This window comes from Chelonia mydas, chromosome 14, assembly GCF_015237465.2.
Source record: "Chelonia mydas isolate rCheMyd1 chromosome 14, rCheMyd1.pri.v2, whole genome shotgun sequence".
NCBI lineage: Eukaryota > Metazoa > Chordata > Testudines > Cheloniidae > Chelonia > Chelonia mydas.
This window is the reverse complement of record NC_051254.2, coordinates 8,279,745-8,288,481: the sequence shown is the minus strand read 5'-3', so window position 1 is coordinate 8,288,481 and position 8,737 is coordinate 8,279,745.

Here is an 8,737-nt window from a genome sequence, read left to right as displayed (position 1 = left end):
CACATCCCCCCCACTTTGCCACAGAGTGCATCAATAGAAACAACTACTTTTATACAGTTATGCAAACACTGATGGCTCACCAGAGACACTACACTGTTATCAGTGTGGGCTAGTAAGGGAAGGTGCATGATGCTTGCATCTTTAAGAACGTAGGACTGTTCAGAAAGCTGTAAACAGGAATATTCTTTCCTGACTGGTGGATTACTACAAGCAACATTGAAATATCAGTACTGATTTTCGGGACCCCAACCTACACAATGCTCCCCGTGGTCATTAAGCCATACAGTGGCCCACTTGACAGCACAAATAAAGATTAAACTACCAGCTCAACGGGGGCAGAATGACAACTGAATGCACTTTTGATAAATTGAAGGGACGCTGGCAGTATTTACTCATGAGATTGGATCTCAATAAGAAAAATATCCCACTGGTTATAGTTGCCTGTTGTGTCCTGCACAGTATCTGTGAGGCAAAGGGGGAAAAGCTGTGAGAGGGTGGAGGTGAAGGAGCCGTTTGCTGACTTCAAACAACCAGACACAAACCATTACAAGAGCTCAACCTGGAGCCATGCAGTTGAGAGAGGCTTTGGAAGACCATCTTAACAGTCAGCCAAGAGTGTTCTGTACTGGATTGTTCTCTGGGCCTGGAGCTTCGGCTGCTGCTATGAATTATGTGGTATGTGTGTACATTTACTGATATGACTTTTTTTGCACTGTTTTTGCCCACTCCACAACATAGTACTGCTATGCATTTTGCAGTGTCAAAGCACAAAGCACCACCTAACTCAGGCTCAGAAAAACAATGCGCAAAGAATGGGAGGCAATGCAATACACATTTTAAACAAATGAACGGCATGGGACTTTGCAACTGGAAAGGCAACAAGTGTTTCTGCCCCTTTCAGTGCACAAATGTAGCCCATTGCACCTACATGCACACACAAACCGTGGTTCTCTCGACTCAGTTTACATGAAGCTGTGATATTCATTGGCGTCTCATGGTGTGGAGTGGTAGGGGTAAGGAAGAACACAGCCTGTCAGGCCACATGGCAGGGTTGGGGAAGAAGGGAGATGCTACTATGGAGTGCTCTAAGGACTGCAAAAGAGTGGGGAGTCTGGGATTTTTGGACCTGTAGGTCAACCAGGGTCTGCAGCATTAGTGGTTGCTGCTTGAGAAGACCCATTAGGTCCTGGTGCATTCCTCTCCTGGGCCTGTCTCCTGTGTGCTCTGCTCTCTGCGCCATCTGCCACATCAGCCCTCCAGGCCCTGTGTTCACAGTCAATGAAGCACTAGCTTGCAGGATCTCAGTGAACATGTCCTCCCTAGTCCTCTTCGTTTTCCTTCTCATCAGTCAGGCACCAACATGTGAAAGAGGCAGCCTTCGAGGCTGCAACTGCAGCAATTGCTGATAAAAACAGACAGGTGTAGCATTGGATTGGCAGTAACAACAGAAAAGGAAAGAAATTTCAAAACTCCCTTCTCTTATTCCTATAAAAGCTTTTAAGAAGATATGCCTATTGACACTTTAGCTGTGGAGCATCTCTGCACAGCACTGCTCCCCATCCTCAGATATGGTGAGTATGGCCCAGCAAGGGGAAGGAATTTCAGTTGCACGAAGCAATCAAATTTTGTTCTCTATTCCATGGGTATAAGCATAGGGCAATGGCACTGAAAACTGCCGCTATTTTCCACAGGTGGTGGTGGCTTTAGTTGATATCTCACCGTTGAGAGTAACAGAAAGCACAGAAAACAGCTGCTACTGGGGTCCCAAAGCCACCTGTCAGTATGCCCTTAGCCCATTTATTGCAATGATGCCAGCTAAACTCATCATGGCTTCTGGTCTCCATGACCCCATGGTAGTGGAGTTCACAGTTGTGACCAGAGCAGTACGTCACTGTTGCAGGCAATGGGGCATTGTGGGACAGACGGTGGAAGACTGTTAATGTAGACATTGCCGAACCCGTGTCAACTCTCACGCTACGTTGACCGCCATAGGTTGACCATGGCTCCATGGTGTGGTTTTACTGTGTTGCTTATGTTGGTGGGAGACAAAATTTGAGTGGAGACATGCACTAATAGGTCAACATAAGGTGATTTATATTGATTTAACTTTGTAGTTTAGACCTTGCCCAAGACTGAATTTCTTGTTCCATTTATGTTGCTGGCTCTACCACTCAAACCCTAGGACAATCTGGGGACAGCCAGGTGCCGTACCCAACTCCATAGGAACGCTTGGTAGAATTAGGTATAGCAGTCCATAAGAATGGCCATACTGGGTCAGACCAAAGGTCCATCTAGCCCAGTATCCTGTCTATTGACAGTGGCCAATGCCAGATCCTGCAGAGGGAATGAACAGAACAGGTAATCAAGTGATCCGTTGCTTGTCGCCTATTCCCAGCTTCTGGCAAACACAGGTGAGAGAGACACTCTCTGCTCATCTTGGCTAATAGCCATTGATAGACTTATCCTCTATGAATTTATCTAGTTCTTTTTTGAATCCTGTTACAGTCTTGGCCTTTACTACAGTAGGGACCTGCTTAAATCATGTACTTTTTTTTGTAAACTGTGCTTCTTTTCAAATTATTTTATGACTTGTGTATGGGCCAGGCCTTTGAGCTTACATATACTTTTACATGACCATGCTAAAAATATGGTGCGATATCCAAGTTTTTTACTACATAGAGGAGTAAGGGCTGCCTAAGAAATTAAGCAACCCACTTCCATCTGACCTTTGCTGACAGACTGCATTCAATAATACAAATGTTAGCTATCTAGAACATGAGCTAAGCTGCTATTTAGACAGACTTCTGCTTTGATTAATACACACTGCTCGGGGGAGGATTTATTACTCAAAACCACTCTGCGGCTATCATCTAACAAGGGAAAGTTGCTAGGTGTCTCCAGAAAAAAAAACCTCTGAAAAAGATGTTGCACTAATTATGCAGAGTACAGATGTAGTCATGGGCCAAGACATGTTCTTAAAATAAATGTGATTAGGTTTTCAACTAAGCCAATATATTTTAATGTCTTATTTTAATAAAGGCCAGTCAAAAATGAGTAGAATAGGAACAAAAGTGTAAATATACAAAATTTATGTGAGTTACTCTCAGGAGACAATACAACTCTCTCAACAGGATAACCAGCCAGTTGGATTCTTGACTGAAATATTTGTCCCTTGCTATAAAAGTTTTTAAAATTATATAAATTATCTATTCCAGTAATATTATACCTCTGCAGAAGTTCAGAACCCTTTTGTATCAGAGTCCTGGCCCATACTAGTTTCATGCATTTTTATTTTGCAACTAGTAATCAAGTTCAGTTTAATTCTGGTGAGAAAAACTGGAAAAAAAAATCTATTGTGGATTCAAACTGCACTAATTCCCTCCCTCCCCCCAGAGTTTTCTATTGAGAGGCTAAACTTAAAAACAAAACAAAAACCACACCAACAGTTTGGCTAAGTTCTATTATCAACTGTCACTACAGGTTTGATCACGCAGAAGAAGGGAATCTTAAGATTGAATTGTGGGCACCAGAACTGAAGACAAAAAGAATGTTGATGAATTAATTGGAGGGGGTCAGAGAAGAGCTGCAAGAATTGGAAAGGAGAGGTAACTGGAGCAGTAACTGGGAGTTCTTTAAGATGTGTCCCTCTGTGGGTGCCCCACTACAGCATGCATGGGCCCTGTGCCTTTGACTGGAGATTTTTGGTAGCAATACCCGATTGGCCTGCACATGAATCCTACATATCCTCATGCCTCGTACTGAAGTTCTATAGGGCTGTGCGGGTGAACTGCCCTCAGTTCCTTCTCTATTGTGAAGTACACAGAGGAAACTCTAAAGCGGAGGAGGGGAGGTAGTGGAATATCCACAGGATCACACCTCTCCTCCTCCAAGTAGCATCCCTGGGGGTGCTTGGCTTCAGAGGACTCCCTAGAAGTAACCCCTTAAGGCAGTGGGATTTTCGGAACAGAGTCCCTCAGAGAAAAACTGCATTGCCTACTGTAGTGTCTGATCTGTGCATATGCTTTGGTTCACACTGCAAGATGACCAGGTTGCAGCCTTGCAGATTTCAGCAACTGGAACATCCTTGAGTAAGGCTACAGATAGATTGCAATCTACTAGAACGTGCAGTCACGCACGGGGGAAGTGGAACGTCAGTGGAACCATAACAGGCAATAATGCACCCAGAGATCCATTTTGAAAGTTTGAGTGGAGACAGAAGCTCCCCTAGACCTAACCTGCAAGAGAAACAGTCTAGACACCTTCCTGAATGGCCTACTTCTGTCCAAGGAACAGGCTAAGGCCCTCTGAACATTTAGTGTGTGGAAGTCAGATTACAGTGTAGACTGATGCAGTTTGGGGGGTGGGGAGGGCAGGGCAGGGAAAAGGAAGGTGAATAGTTTAGTTAATATGAAACTCAAGAAACTTTAGGTAAAAAATTTTGAATGAGGTTGTAAGGATACCTTCTCCCTGGAGATCACTTTACATTGGAGGTCCTGCCACCAGAACTCCCATCTCCCCAACCCTTTGAGTAGAAGTGATGGACCACCAATAAGGCCCTTTTCATAGAGGGACTGAGCCACTAGTCATGTGGTTGCTTCTACAAGAGCTGTTTCATGAGCCGGTTAAGAAATGAGATCCCAAAGCAGTGCAGGGGCTCTAATCTGCAGAAAAAGATTCGTAAAAACCTTTCAGAAATCTTGTTGCGGTCAGATGAGCGAATATTGAGAAGACTTCTACTGGCTTGTGCAAAGCTGCTTTTGTCACTAAATGAACCCAGAAAAAGACCTCGCATTTTCTATTCCAGCAGGTAATCCAATATTATGGAAAGATGACTGGATAGGTGAAAGATGTGGTTATACCTGTGCCAATCTCTTCTCCATTTCCAAAGGGCAGTGTCTGCTATTTAAAAGTACATTTGGTACTCCCAAGAACAGGCTGCCCTTAATCTTGAGAGCTATTGATTGAGAACCAGGCTTGTAGCTGCAGAACATTCATATTAGGGTGAAGCATCTGACCTGCATCCTGAGACAAAACAGCTGAGGTTTGGTTGAGAGCCACCACGGAGGGAGAGGAGCAAGTTTAACAAGGTAAGGAAACTAAACTTTGTTAGCCAACTTGGTGCAATCAAAATGACCGTGGCTTGGTCCTGATGAGGACCTTTAAAAGCAATGGAGTTGGAGGATACGCATAAGAAAAGACCTTTTTGTCCATGTAATGTGGAAAGTGTCTCCTAGAGATTGAGTCCTGGAACAGAGAGTTTTCTGCACGTCATGTTGGCTGCCATGACAAAAGGTCAATCTCTGGAAATCTTCCAGCTAGGAATATTTTGTTGAAGATTGAAGAGTCCAAATCCCATTTGTAATTTAGGGAGAAGTGTCCGCTGAGGTGGTCTGCTATGGTATTTTGTATAGCCAGGAGGTAAGAAGGTGAGATGACTATCTGGTTTTCCAAGCATCAGTTCCAAGTTTATTTCTTTAGTACAGAGCAAGCAGGAACGCGCTCTGCCCTGACAATTGATATAATATAAACACATACAAGCTTTGTCGTCTGTCATGATCTTGATGGACTTGTTTTTGACTAGGGGAAGAGAGTGTAGGCAAGCATTTCTGACCACTCTTAACTCCAACAGATTGCTGTGCAAGCATTTTTCTGGTTGTGACCATTTGCCTTGGACTGTGTGAGGACCCAGTTGTACTCCCAATCCCAAGAGGGAAGAGTCTGATGATAGCATGACCATAGGGGGATTGTGGTTGAATAGGACACCAGCACAAACCTGAGATTTTTCCTCCAGGTGAGTGACTGTAGAATCCAGCTGGGTACAGATACTTGTTTGTTCATCTTGTGTTTGTTGGGTACATGACTATAAGTGTCTGTCACATTCTTATAAGAGCTATTAATCATGCCGTAATCATTTATAGCTTTATAATTTGCTTGTGTCTTGATGGTAGCTGGGCAATTCTGCATTATAAGCAGGCTTGGATTAGATTTTTATCAGTAAGTGTCATTAAACAAATTTTCTGATACATACACAAACCGATGAAAACATTTCCATTTGACTATCAAATTTACAGATAGGCAAAATAAGAAAAATGCTGCTTGAGAATTTAGAGTCCTCCTTATTGTATATAAAACATGTTGTAATGAATGCTGCATGAAGCATATATTTACAACTTTGCCTAAACAGTTGGCTCCAATGTTAGCAAAACTGGAGCTGCAGATAATTATGCAATATTTATAAAACTAACTTTTTGAATCTCATTGTCTATTGTAATTAAATTATTGTCTGACTCCTTCCCCCCATGATTTCCCACAACTATGAAAATACAAATAAAAAAGCTTAAAAATATTATCTGATGAAATTATATCCCTCCCACCAAATTCTATCAAATCTAATAAGGAAAGCATGATTCTAGGATGGCAGCCTGAATCATAGAATTGGATATTGTGAAGTGACTGCTACAAAACAGCAGCAACACCCCCCCCCCAGGCAGAGATAAAATTCTGATGCTACAGAGAGTGTAAGATGAGATCTTGACATTCTGAAATTTATGCAAATGGTAATGGTAGTCTCCAGGATAATGAATTTTAGTAATTTGAGCCCTCAAGACCATCCCCCAGAAAGATGGTCTATTCTCCCATCACAGGCACCAGGAGTTCAAATGGATATAAACAACTCATCTTTTACGGGGAGAGCCCCTAAAATGGGACTCTGGTTTTGGGAATAGGCTAGTTCAGACTTGTTTCAGGAAAATATTACATTAAGGTTTGGTCTTCACATTCAAAAGGCTTTCAACATTTAGGGCAATCAAGGTTTTTAATGAAGAATGCAAGTTTGTCACGTATAGGTGAGTGGTGGATTTAAAAAAAAAAAAAAAAAAGTAGAAATCAAAAGGGCTGAAGCTACCAATGGGGCAAAATGTTTGTCTGTATTAGAAAATGGTACAGACGAGGTGCTCTTACTTACCTTTTCATAATACAAAAGCAAACATCCAATGAAGCTAACAAGCACTGCATTTTAAAGAAATACTGCAGTTAGTCCATAATCAACTTGTGAAACTTAATGCCACAAGCTCCCTTGAATCCAAGATCTTAGGATTAAGAAAAGGAGACATTTATACGGACAAGAACATTTTATCCTAGCTAACGTAACAAATATAGACCCTCCTGCTTAAGGCATAAATACCACCACTGGTTGAGGCTGAGCAGAAACTGTTTATGGGAAGGTTGCTCCCCTAATTGAAATTGCAGGGATTCTTGCACATTCCTCTGAAGCATCTCGTACTGACTTCTGTTAAGAGAAGATGTTGTTCTATTAACATTCTCTTATCTCTAACACATACCCCCTCCCCCATCACAATGGGGCATAGAGAAAAGTTGCCTATAGTTAGAAGGATTTAACCCAAAATACATTTGAAACTTTATGACCAAACCCACGCAAAATTTCTGATCTATCCCTTTAACCACAATTATAACACACACTGGACTGGATGGACTACTGGTCTATTGCAGTATGGCAATTCTTATGCCAGAATCTGAGCAACTACTTCAAGATCACTGAACCAGAGTGTCTTCTAGGGTGTAGCTGTGGCTAAAGAGTGGTTGGGGACCTATGTGAACCTTTATGCTTAGAGTCAGATACACCATTGTCAATCTTGTTATACATCTAAACGTAAGAAGTACTAGGAAGCCATTTGTTCAAAGTCAGGTTCTCCATTTTACTTCAAATCAAATGACTAGAGTTCCAAGTCTACAGTTTCTAAGCAAACTTTGAGGGCAATTTCCACTTATCTTTCTCCAGGGCTTCCAAACTTGTTTCTCCCTCTATTTTAAGATTTTCTTAACCATGACCATTGGCTGGGAATGCACCTATGATGGGATAAGCATATTATCACAATCCTTCTAGATTTAAGAAAGCTTCAGAAGAACAGTTAAGTGTGTGTTAATTCAGTAAATCTTGCATGGATTGATGAAAGGGAGAGAGAGTGTTCTTGTCAGTTGCCTCTGGCTAAGAAAAAAGGTCTACTCCTTCAGCTCAAGAGTGTTTTACTACCTCAGAGAAACTATAATATGCTTCATGAACAAGTTCTCACTATTAAACTAGTATTAGATTCTACCTCTTAATCTGAGAAAAATAATACAGTTCTTCCTGTCCAGAAAGCAGCTCTCCTCCTCCCCAACTCTAGGGTCTCCAGTAGTCCTGTAGGGGGCAAATCAAGAAATTTCAGGCTACAGCAGAACCTGGAAGACCCAACAGACTGGGGGCCTGCTAGGTCAGGCTCAGGACAAAACATTCCTTGCCCCAAGAATTTATAATCTAAGTAGGGGCATGACAGACAGGACGGGAGGAGAAATAGAGGCACAGAAAGGTGAAGTGACATGTACTGTATGATGTTGGGCATAAGTGACAGAGTAGGGGATAGAAACGAAGTCCAAATCCAATGCTCTATTCACTGGACAATGCTGCCTCAGTGAATAAAGCTAGGCTTGGTTGCTCCAAAAGTATATTAGTAAAATATGAAAACAATTTAAAAATGGGAGGCCAATGACGCACACTGTAATTAGCTATGAGCTGAATTTATCTGCAATTCATAAACGAAGTGGCGAAAACAGGAGCTCTGTGAAATACCAAATCTGAGATTTCAGCTGTCATAAAAAGACCAGGGGAACAACAAGCCATAAAATGAGTGCCTCTGAAGGGTAAGTTGTCATTTAACACTTTTCAGATCTGCTATAGCTA